A 13,182-nucleotide genomic window follows, 5' to 3' on the forward strand; every position below is an offset into this window, starting at 1 on the left:
ATACCCTGAAAAATAATTATTAAAAGTTTGCTTAAATTAAACCATTTATACAATTTAATTTGTAATTTAAATACTGTATTCATATCGTTAAACAATTATATATACTAAATTTTCTGTCTTTGTATCTGTATGCCTCATTTAGTTTAATAATCTATCTATATTCTTATTACCTTAAATTTTGAAACATAGGTCGTTTATTTTCATGAATTTCCATTAATAACTTGTTTATTAGAAGAAAAATCCAAATAACTGTCATATAGCTTTATATGTAATTATATAATGTTAAGGATACAATTATTTATCAATGACCCAACGATTGCTAACTTTGTTCGTCCATAGATTCTGAGATTAGTTTACAAGAAATTGTTATTCTCTAGTACCTCGAGTTCATCAAGACCCACCCCTCATCTATTGGCATATACATGACATTGCCATGTCATTGGCATATAAACAACAGACTATGACGTCATACAAATAGCGGTGTGTTTGTGTGTATTAGCTTCTTGATCATACTTTTTACATACGGATGCTCAGTTTAAAAATATGCCATGAAGTTGGCTGCACTGTTTAGTGATCGTTGTGATCGAAATCATTCAAGATGCTCTCATCATCATCATCATCAATTTTTAACATAGAAAAAATGTAAAGTTCACAATCATCGGTATTTTCATTATTTATCATCTGTTGTTTTAATTATTATTTTATCTGTATATTATAGCGTTATGGGTAATAATTATAGTTCTCAAAATCGGACTTGTACTAAAACGACATCTCATTCAGTCAATATTTCAATTTTATTTGGTTGGATTATAATCCAATACAATTCACATATCATATAAAAGACTCCTTCATTTAAAATTAAATAATACATTAAATAAATGTAAAAAAAATCAAGTAATCCCTTCGTTATTCCTTGCAAACTCCGTTCGTTCTAGTGACCAGTGGCTTTCCCGTTTATACTCGATGGTATTACCATATACGAGCGAGTGCTGATTCAATTTGCAATAGCATTTACCTTGTTTTGTTTCTTTCATTTCGATTTTGTTAGCTTAGCTTCACGTTGTATGCCTTACTGCCAACTCGTTTGCTTAATGCGTTTATTTCATATAAAAAAATAATTTTTCCATTTGATTTTTTTCGAATTTTAATCGACATTTTTACAATCAAGTTGCTTGATATGTTACATGAAATGTCTGTACAGTTAGTATTAGATTGTTTTATAAACGTTTAAAATATGTAAACTGTAGAAGTGATAAATGTAAGTGAACCTACCAGTGATGAAGTAACAATTGTGTGAATTTTTTGGATACATCAACAAATCTACTATGTTTGTTGAAACAGTTGAGGCATAATTTAAAGTCAGTAATGTGACACTACGTACTGGAATAAAAAAAACACATTACTTTATAAGAAGCTATATTTAGCAAATCATGAACAAGTTTAAATTTTGTTAATAGTAGTAGTATTTAAAGTCAATAACAATAATACACACATAATTCTTCTCACGCGTGTGTGTGTCATTGAAATTTTTTCTATATGTTTATTGGTTTATGACGCTGCGTAGTATTATACCACTACTTTATTTTTTAGAAATTAGTTCCAGAGCTTATATATATATGTATCTCCAAAGTATACTTAAGGAGCGATTGAATTAAATTTGAAATAGTGATTTGTTGTACAACGTAGAAAGATTTATGAAAATTTCATATCTATTTTCAATTGTATTGAAAATATTATTTTTTGTATATTTGTTCAATTTTATCCGCATGCAACAAGTAATTACGGGCAGCTAGAAGTTAAAAAACAAAATCACTTTATCCTCACTTCCGGCGTAATATTCCCGAAAATCTCATCAAAATCAGCTCAGTATTCCCTTAACATTTACAGGAATATTTAACATTGAAGATTTGTAAAAATATTATGAGTCAATTATATAACTCTCTGATATAATTTAACGAGGCACGCAACGTCGGACGGTAAATTTAAATTCGGTACTTGAACGATTCACAGGTTTGTAAAATCGTTAATAGCGTTATTAAATGTGAGTAGGTCGAAGGTGTTGTAGGTGATTAATGTGGCCTATAAATAATCACTTAATTCATTTAAACATAATACGAGTTAAACTATTAGTGTATATTGGGCTTGATAAATGAAAATTCAAATAGTTTATATCACACCAATTAAATTATTTTAAGTATGCTGTGAGATCGTGTGAACTTTACAAAGTTTTATACGAAATTATTCATCAAGTTACGTCATTAATAATCGAGTAAAAATGATGATAAATAAATAATAATGACGATGATTATTATTATTTATAAAGTGATCAATTTCTTTCATATTAAATGGTTTATTGAAATTTTTTGACGGTCCTTAGACAAGAATTCGAGATAAAATCAAGATACGATGTTACAGATATTTATATCTTAATAACTATATAGATTTCGATACTACTCTTTAGCAGTTAAATACCCCCTTAATTAACCTTTAGAGCGTTAATAATTTCGCTATAATAAGGAAACGTTTTATAACTTTGATTTTAATTTGGTTATAGAAGTTATTGAAAATGTCGTCGGAGTATTATTATGGTGTAAAATATTTTGTTTAATAAAATAAGCCCTAGAGAATACTATTTAAAACACAATTTATAGTATATTAAAGATACATATTTTTTTATATTGATCATTTTTTTTCGATGCAAAACCATGCATATAAATAAAATCAATTTATATATAACTAACTAACAAAAAAAATCTACTACTTGAATATATTATTTAAAACGAAAATTTACTACTTTTTTGAAATTTTTATTGTAGTTTTCCCACACACTTCTTGACTACCAAAGACATGTATATCACAAGTATAAAGAACACAACAATTTAAACATTATATGACAAGTAAGTATATTAACACAACAAATAAAAGTTGAATTTGAACCTGCGACATTTGGATGAGGTATTTTAACCGATTATAATATATATTTAGACGTCATTAGAACAATAAAGTACTTTTGTAAAGTAGGTAGTCGTACATACATTATTACGATTACCTAATCAAATGCTGTATCAAACATTTAAAACTATAAATATACTCAGAGTTCGCGTGTTGTTTTTTATTTCAAACATATGTAATAACAGGTTGAACTTTATTATTTATACGTTTTAAAATTCAGAATGTTCTTTAAATTAAAATTGTTTTTATGTTACTTGAAATAGCTGGACTGGTGATTTGACATTTTTATTTGTGGTAACCATTCTCGCTAACAGAAAATAAATAGCCACTATATTATCAAGCCGAATTTAAAGTTACATGTTTTATGTGACTTTTTTATTTTTATATAATACTTGAAAATCTGTTTTATGCTGCTGAGTTGGTTCAGTGGTTTAGAACGCGTGTATCTTAACCTATGATTTCAAGTTCGAACCCAAGCAAGCACCACTATATATATGTGCTTAATTTGTGTTTATAATTAATCTCATGCTAGGCGGTGAACGAAAACATCCTGAGAAAACCAGTATGTCTCAAATTTCATAGAAATTCTGCCATATGTGCATTCCACCGACCGTATTGGAACAGTGTGGTGGAATGGTGCCTCAGCATCGTCCCCTTTTGCAGGAGGACATGTTACCACATGTCTTCCGATTCATGCCTTTTTTCTCACAACACGCTATAGATGAATTTTTAACTGTAATTAGATACCTGAAAAGTGCCAATTTTTGGTTATGATTCACGTATTTTATTGCGGCTCTTTGTCGACACCCAGGGTCGGATTAAAGGAACAACCGGTGCAATTAACTGTTCATAAGGAAGGGGCTCCGACGATAGATATTCGAAAATAGAAATCAATACATAATTCCGATGAGTTATTAATTTTAATGTAATATTTGTACAAATGTAGTAAAATACGACTAGGTCTGTAATTTTTAATGTTTATTAATTACTGTTTAATAAGTTACAAGTATAAAAATGTCGACTGTGTCATACATTTTTGATAAACCTGAATGACCTTAGCTACTCTTAGACCTTTAAATATGACCCAAGTACACCTGCTTGTGTAATTTATAGTAAAAAAAATGTTATCAAACGACTTCATTCTAAGAACAAAGTCGTTTAAAGAAAAGAAATGATGTCTTACACTTTTTCTTTTTGTTTTTAAATTTCAAATGTTATTGCAATAAAGGTCTTTATGACATTAAGCTTATAGAGGTTTTTAGCAAGGTAGTGGTTTTTGTTTTAAATATAATATTAAAAAAATATATTTCGAACTAAAATTTGAAGATGGAAATGGAATGGATTCCACGTCATCTGCTACCGTTGAGTTATTTCGATTTCATTCGTCACTTACTGTTATAAAAATATTACGAAGATTTAAAACCGTTGTGTGGAATTACATTCAAAAGCTTAGAACGCTAGTTTAAAATAATGCTAATTATTATTCTAGGTTAAAGCAAATTCACCGCTGTATGCTAATATTAAGGAAAGTATTCCGTTATCTGGATAATGTATGAGAACACGCGACGCGATAAACACTAGCAAACAGTCTGTTTGATCGAAAGAATTTCCAACTCTGAGTGATTGTTCCTATACCTTGATTGATATAAACGAATCACAATAGTAAAAAGACGGTTGTGCAGTGAAATAAAGATATATATAAGTCTTTTTTATTTTGAGTCATTGAATAGGTCATATGTTCTTATATAATGTAATATTTAGTTTAATGTTTAATATTTATTTACAAATTAAAGGTTCTCATTTTTAGTAAGCTCTAATTGTTAAAAGTATAGCTTAAAATAAAAATGATTCCTTAAATGTAATCGATTTTATTAGGCTTTAAATAACCTCCTGGTAAGCAAGGTAAGGTTTAAATTAAGAGGGCTTTCATGCTCCCTTATACGAAAGATAAAAAATAGAATGTCGTATTGCATATCGGATATATAAATCTCTCAGAATTTCATCAAATCGTTACTTAATTACTAAGCGCGTTTCTCCCGCACTACTAAGAATTAAAATAATTATTATAAGCTTGAATAACCTACAAGCTTTTGATCACATATTTTTTTTCTGTGTAATTTGTAATCTAAAATGTACTGATATAACTAATAACATATACATGTTTTATCAGTAACTGAAAAATGAGTCAACCGATACTGAAAAATAAAAGTCAACCTGAAAACTATAACTGTCTTTCACTAACAAATTTATATTTCAATAAAGCAGGGTAAGACGTTAAAAAGAAGAATGTCAAGTGACAATACATTCACACAACCGTCGAAGCCTTCATAAAAATTCAGTCCCGCGTTTTGCGTTAAGGCGGGCGGCAGTGTACGGTGTGAGCCCGTGACGGGCGGTATGCGCCGGCCGGTATAACGAGTGTGTTGTGAGCCTTACACAGCTGATACTGACGTGTATGTTTTTGTGTTACATTTTGTTTATATGTGATAGGTAAGTTTATATAATTTTGTGTAAATAAAGTAAATAAATCTCAACCTGGCTTAAATTGAACTGCATAAACTCTCGTGTGCTTAATGCTCGAATGTTTTGAAGGATCACTTTGGTTTCGCGTGTAACGTTTTATTTTAAATTAAAGTATATATTTAAATACAGTTTTAGCTAAAGTTTATTTCTTAAGCGTTTCGTTCTGTCAATTACATCGTTTATTTTCGGTTGCCAATAATATTATTCAACCCACTGAAAATAATTTTTGAAACCCCTTTTGATAGGTATTAAATTTAAATACAAATCAAGTTATTTATTTTGTTAAAATGAGTTTAAACGTAAATAAAATATGAAGATTATATTGCAAATCTCTGATTACACTTTTTGTAATTACGTGAATAAACCATTGAAATATAAATATAAACATGCAATCAATCGTGATCACACACCAATTTTATTATTACTGGTAACACAGTAGTTTAAATGGATGAAAATATTAAATACAGGCTTCTTTTATTATAAAAATTAGTATATTTATGGCTAAGGCATACTTTTCTCGTCTTAATTAAGACTATAGACCACCAACAAGAAATCACAACTCGTTTACGACCGAACGATGCCTGTTTTAAATGAAAAAAAAAATAAACGAAGCAGGTCATTGACATCGCCATCGACATTAACGTAACATAATCGTCATCATTCACTCATAATCATTCATTCACTTGAGCTCGTTAAGTTCTCGGTTCAATAATAAACACAATGTCGCCTGATTGTTGTTAATCGGCTTAACATTTTGATGTTGTTGTATTTATTAACGTATTCAAGTGCTAGCAATTATTTATATACTAATTTATAAAATTATTATTAGTAAATAACGTATTAAATAGCCTAAATTGTAACGGATGTCTTCGTTTTTATAACTAACTCACAGTGCTCGCGGTTTCGTCCATGTGGAAATCAGTGAATCGTATTGTTGCTATAAGGTTGTCATTGTTACTTACATAAAATGTTTGTTCTGAATACTCTTTAATGGTAGAGATTGGATGGACTGACATTTAAATTATTAATAAAGAAAATAATTACATTGGTTCATTTGAGTCTTCAGTTTATCGACAAAAGCAATAATAAATTATTGTAAAAATGAAAGGCTAAGTCTTTTAGCCTGTTGTTAAAATAATAATTTTTGACGCGCTCCGAGGTCGAGTGGTGTGTACACCGGTTTTCATTGGTACACCACTCCGAGGTCCCGAGTTCGATTCCGGGCCGAGTCAATGTATATTATCATTAGTTTTCTATGTTGTCTTAGGTCTGGGTGTTTGTGGTGCCGTAGTTACTTCTGATTTTCCATAACACAAGTACTTTAGCTACTTACATTGGGATCAGAGTAATGTATGTGATGTCGTCTCATATTTATTTATTTATTTATAATTCTTTTATAATATGTTGTATTTATTTGAGTATCAATACAAATAAAATATAATATGTATAAGAAATATATACTAAAAGCACAAATTTTCCAAAACTTTATAAGTACTCTTCATTATTTCAAAAGTAGATTAGAGTAAATACCACCACGCTACTACACAGTAGGTTAGTGTATAAGTACGAAATTTTTCTTCACTATCGCATATGAGATACATATATTGTATGACTATGAATATTCAGTGTCGCTGGCTAGGATTTGAAATTCACAATCATTTTACCCAATTTTCATTCGCATTTTACTCAATATGTCCTCTTTGGGTCTAAACGCAAGTCATTCAAAGATTCAATTCCAGGTCAGGTAGTTGAAAATAAATAATGGTATATAACATTTCCAACATAATCCGAACAAACCATTAACCCGTCGACATCTTTTTGAGTTCAGTAATTTTATTTTTGAGTTGTAATAAAATTGGTACGCTGATGTCATAAAGGTCATTGCCCTGCTTATAAATTAATATCGAGACAAATCTAGCTCAAGTGTGAATGTTAAAACTAAAAAGCAATTACTTTACATTAAAATATGAGCGCAGAGCACAAAAAGACTTATTTGAGACGTACAAAGAAATATTTGTTTTAAAACCTCCGTGGTCGAGTAATGTGTACTTGGGTTTTCATGGGTCCACTCCGAGATCCTGGGTTCGATTCCCAGCCGAGTCGATGTAGAAAATTCATTAGTTTTCTATGTTGTCTTGGGTCTGGGCGTTTGTGGTACCGTTTTTACTTCTGATTTTCCATAACACAAGTGCTTTAGCTACTTACATTGGGATTAGAGTAATGTATGTGATGTTGCCCAATATTTATTTATTTTTTATATAACTGTTTAAAAATTAAAAAATATATATCTTTTATTAAAGAAATATCTAAAAAAAAATTATATCATCATTATCTTTACACAGTATAAAACAAAGTCGCTCACCGCTGTGTCCCTATATATGCTTATATCTTTAAAATGACGCAATGGATTTTGATGTGATTTTGATTTTTTAATAGATAGAGTGATTCGAGATAAAGGTTTGAGAAGTTTCTAATGTGATTTCGTGAATAAACAAATTCTGTAGTATATTTAGTATCAGCCTTGCACCCGTGCGAAGCCGGAGCGGGTTGCTAGTAAAAAATAAGATAAAACGCGTCTACGTATATAAATGTATTAAGTGCCACAATTAGACACTTCAATTTAGTTTTAGAATACAAGTCTGTATCTTTTCGACCTCTTTAGTGGAGTTTTAAGAAAACTACGATATCAAAAACAATGTGAAACTACAGTTCATAGTTAAATATTCATTGAATATTCTAATGAAAATGTTTTTGCTTATTGCATTTAACAACGATATCAAATTGTACATTACTTGAATTGCGATTAAATGTGTTTATTTATTTTTTTTTTTTTTTAAAATGTAGTTTTTCACGTTATGATCTTATCTATGTTAGCTTATAAATTACATAATAGGTTTAAGGGGCATTAGAGTGTTAAGTGACTTCTTTTGCATGTCAGCCTTGCCATACTTAGAGGCCTGACATGCCAGACATACTTAAACCTTTCAATATAAAAAAGTAAAGTAACGTAAACAGCTTGTACATTTCCCACTGCTGAGATAAGGCCTCCCCTTCAATTTAGATGAGGGTTTGGAACATATTCCACCACGCTGTTTCCATGCGGGTTGGTGAAATGCACTAGTGGCAGAATTTTTATGAAATTAGACACACGCAGGTTTCCTCACGATGTTTTCCTATACCGCCGAGCACGAGATAATTTTAAACACAAATTAAGCACATATATATAGTCGTGCTTGCCTGGGTTTGAACCCGCAATAATCGGTTAAGATGCACGCATTCTAACCACTGGGTCATTTCAGCTCCCAATAATAAAATAAAAACAACTTAAAATACAGATATGTGTTTTACAATTAAAAGAAAAAAAATATATAATAATTAAAATAAAATCATCATTTGTTTATTTACTACATTTATGACATGTTCTTATTAGGTCTTCTTAAGTTATTTTTAAGATATTGTTTAACGCTTGTATGGGTTTAGATGTTTCAAAAATTCGTAAACAATAAAACAAAAAAATCGCACATGTGCAAACCAATTGGTCGTGTGATATGCGATGTTAATAAACACGTACATGAATCATGCGCGCGCGTCGCTTTTGATTTACGTCCTCGTAGTTTTAACTCGCTCGTTCGTTTGCAAGTATCATTCATTTAAAAGCTAAATCTGTTAAATGAGTATGAGTAATGTTAATTAATTTATTTACTGTTCTTTGTACTGTTATATATAACGTTTGTCCATTACCATCAGTCACGTCAACTTGGTCCGGTTGGTGAACGATGAAGTGAATGAAAAATGAATGAATGGAATTATTACATAGTTGGCAATTTTGACGACAAATTGATGCAATGTACATTTCATTCATCATCTGCTACGGAGGCCTAGTTAAATTTCACAAAGCTTTCTACACCAATACTATCCGTATTGATATAGGTATGGCATTTTGGTACACAATCTATAATTTACGAAACTCAATGAAACGTTTATTAAATTATAAGTATTTGTAGCTTATGATAACTAGTAACCAAAAAAATAAAACACATGAATAAATAGTATAAGCTACAATGTTTGCTTTACATACAATTCAAAAGGCTTCAAAGATTAAATGACATAGACGTCTATTCATTAAAATGTCGCAAACTTAATTAAGCAAAAGTCACAAGCGAACAGCGAACCGATGTAACGTTTAATTACATGCGAGGTACTTATAAATAATGTCACAATTAATTAATTCCATCGTCACATTATTTTTCTTCAACATACTTACGTTGATGGGAATACAGGTCTTCTAAAGGTGAGTTACTATCACTTATAAATATTGGTAGCGTAAAAAATATGAATCACATCTGACATTTTGAGTCTGAAGTTACATTGGCTCACCTTTCAAACTGGAATGCAACAATACTATATTTATTATACTTCCTCATTGGACCAGTGATAGATACAAGGCTGTAAATCCCGAAGTACTGGGCTCAGACTCCAAGTCGGGTCGATAGAATGTAATTGCGATTTGTAACAAAAGATCCTTAATAACAACCCGGAGTCTGGAAGGTGGAAGTGTGCCTCGGAAAGCACGTAAACCGACTTGGTCGTCCCATCGGATACTGAGAATAACAGACTAAAAAATGCATCTGTATGTGCGTACACATTTGTGACAGTACATCATGATAATCAATATCATCAATAACACTTTTCGGCAAATAATTATTTTCCAAGATGTGTGCTTTTAACTGTTTAGCAATGTAATCTATTTCTCTTCAATCTTGGTTATTTCTTAACGTTATAATCCACCTCGTGTTCTCTTTTTTCGGGACAGTATATTATGGTAATAAATTCCCCGGGACACCGTTCTGGGATTAATTTAGCTCCAAAACAGTTCAGTTATTTGCTTTATTATTTACTCCTCTGTTTACATCAATTGGTGTATATTAATGTTTGTTATCAATGGTTTTAATTAAGTATTCTTGTTAATATATTATTTATTACAACATTCTATAACTATTCAAAAGTTTTCGAATAAAGAATAGCAAGCGTTGCATCGGTACGATAAATTTTTCAAACAATACCAAAGTGACGGTATCTAAATTAAAAATAAAAAAACGCGTGAGTTTAAGAATTTAATAATAATTATTTTACTTTTATCATTTTTAAATTTCGAACGAAATGAAATGAGCTTCTTTAATGTCATTGCAAAGTGTATTTATATTTTTGCTCAGATTTAAAATAAACTAGTGATATTTCAAGCGATGTCCACACATCCGGACTAAATCGATGCCAAACTTTCCAACGACTATTGAGAGGATAGTTTCAATATTAAATAAATAATTTTAAAAAACATATTTTCAACTTCATTGCCATTGTTATTTATAAATTTTACTGATTTTTTTCTTTCATATAATATAAATAGGTGGACGAGCTAAATACATAAGTGGTCATGGGTATCCATTGGTGCTGTAAAATATATTATGTATACTTTATATGTATGTCGCCACAACCTTTGGAAACTACTATATATGTACAGTGTGCCTGACTGACTGACTTATTCACCTTTCAAACCGAAATACAACAATACTAAATATTGGTGTTGGGTGGTACTCGTATGGGCTTTCATAAAGACGTCATCAGTAGAGACTGAAGAAGCATTTTGGACACTATTGCATTTTAAATATGACAAAATATTGCCTTTTTAACGTAGTTCAATTCGTCTAGGCCTTTAGCTATGGATGGTAGAACAAAAATAGGCCTATAATTTTTAATCTCGTTAGAGTCTCCGCCTTTATAAATTGGTTGGTTAAATTATTAATTGCTTCAAAAGGTTTTCGAAAGACTCTTAGTCAGCAGAAATTTTAGCACAGAGATTGACTAACTGACAAATTACTGGGGCAAGAGCGATTAGATAACTTTAGAAATTAAAATACTGACGATATTTTCATACACTCCAGCTATTTGAAACACCAAAAGGTCACCAATTATGAGAAATGGATATATTATTTCGTTGGAGTTACGTCGTATAATAAACAAGAAGAGTTTTTGGAGTGAACGATGACGTGAAAGGAAAGATCTAAATTTTAAGAGTGAAAGTAGTAAACTGTAAATGGCCTTAGAAAAAATAAACTAGTATTTTACTGTAGGATTGCGTGGAAATTATGCTTTACAAGTGAGGTTGGTTGGCTCTGAGATATCAGAATATAAAAACAGGATCAGAAATCTGATATTATTAAATTGACTAGGCACGCTTACGATGGTAAAAGAGCGTAAGTGGAGTTAATACCTGTTGACTTCCAAGAAGCAAATATAATATTAATTTAAATAGTTGTATTAACTAACAGGACTTTGTATTTTTTAAACGTTGAAATAGAGTAAGTAACTACTGAGTTTCTTGCCGGTTCTTCTCGGTAGAGTCTACTTTCCGAACCGGTGGTAGCTTCACTTAATTGTAAAATGACGATTCAAAAGTGCTTGTAAAAGACTACTTGAATAAAGTTTATTTTGATTTGATTGATTATATGACGCTTAAGCAGTTTAAAAACTAGATTAAGAGCTAATGACTTATATTTTAATGCTCTTGATCGAAACAATGAAAACAAATCTCTTTGCTATAATTGCAAATAAATATTCTCATATTAAATGCTATCATAGATAGATCATCAATTTGGGTCATAATTTTATTTGAACACAAGCCAAAATTCAGACGCAAAATCGTACTGCAACGTTGAATGGAGATGAGATGTCGACAGGCGTGCGGCACGACACTTCAGACTACCGTGATTAATATCTGTGTTGACTAATTAATTTTTACAATGGAACATTTTCATGAAAGATAATTGACCTTATTTATTAAATTCACTATTTTATAAATTGATAGTGCTCTGCGATTGGTCAGACCTTAATATAAATTTGATATGTGTTGAATCAATAGGTAGATTAAATTAAGATCAGCTGGTTGATACATTGTATTTACAATAATTTAAAAATAAAAACTATACATATTTATATAACAGACAATAAAATTTTCTTTTCCTTTTTCTTTTATATTCTTTAAAATACAATGTAAGCTGTGAACATTGGATGTTATTTAAAACAGTTTATTTTTAACACAATTATTTTATTATAGCTTTCTGCACTCTTTATGATAAACTTTAACTATTCCACATGTCACTCCTTTGTGCGCGTTATATTAATATTTTACTATTAATAGCAATATTTAACCGCTATAAGTAAACTGCAATACCCTTTTATGATTTTTATACATGATATTCTTCAAGCATTATGAAATTTGGTATTATTATTATTATTAATTACTTTAAAATTATTGCAATTACTTATGTTAGGGTTGTGTTCTGAAGCATTTATCTGTGACAGTATATAGTCCATAATTAAAATTTTCTAGGTATATAAGAAAAATGATTTACAGCAGTAATGGTTATGGGTAAAAATGTCTGTATTCATATTTATTAACCAATCAGATTATGTAGACTCCTATAACATCTGTTTATGAAGATCAAAGACCATCACAATCAACGTTTCAATATTCAAATGTCTTTTCATTAGGATATACAAAAAACTCTTTCAAAAGTACTGAGAACAAAAAAAACATGTGCAGTGCTCATCATAGAATGGGTATTTCTTATGTGCCTACACGAGATGCAGCTTGCCACTTGGTAATGAACAATATGATGAAAGAAACATCTCAGATATTCGTCTTTTGTT

Source organism: Vanessa cardui, chromosome 4, assembly GCF_905220365.1.
Source record: "Vanessa cardui chromosome 4, ilVanCard2.1, whole genome shotgun sequence".
Classification (NCBI taxonomy): domain Eukaryota; kingdom Metazoa; phylum Arthropoda; class Insecta; order Lepidoptera; family Nymphalidae; genus Vanessa; species Vanessa cardui.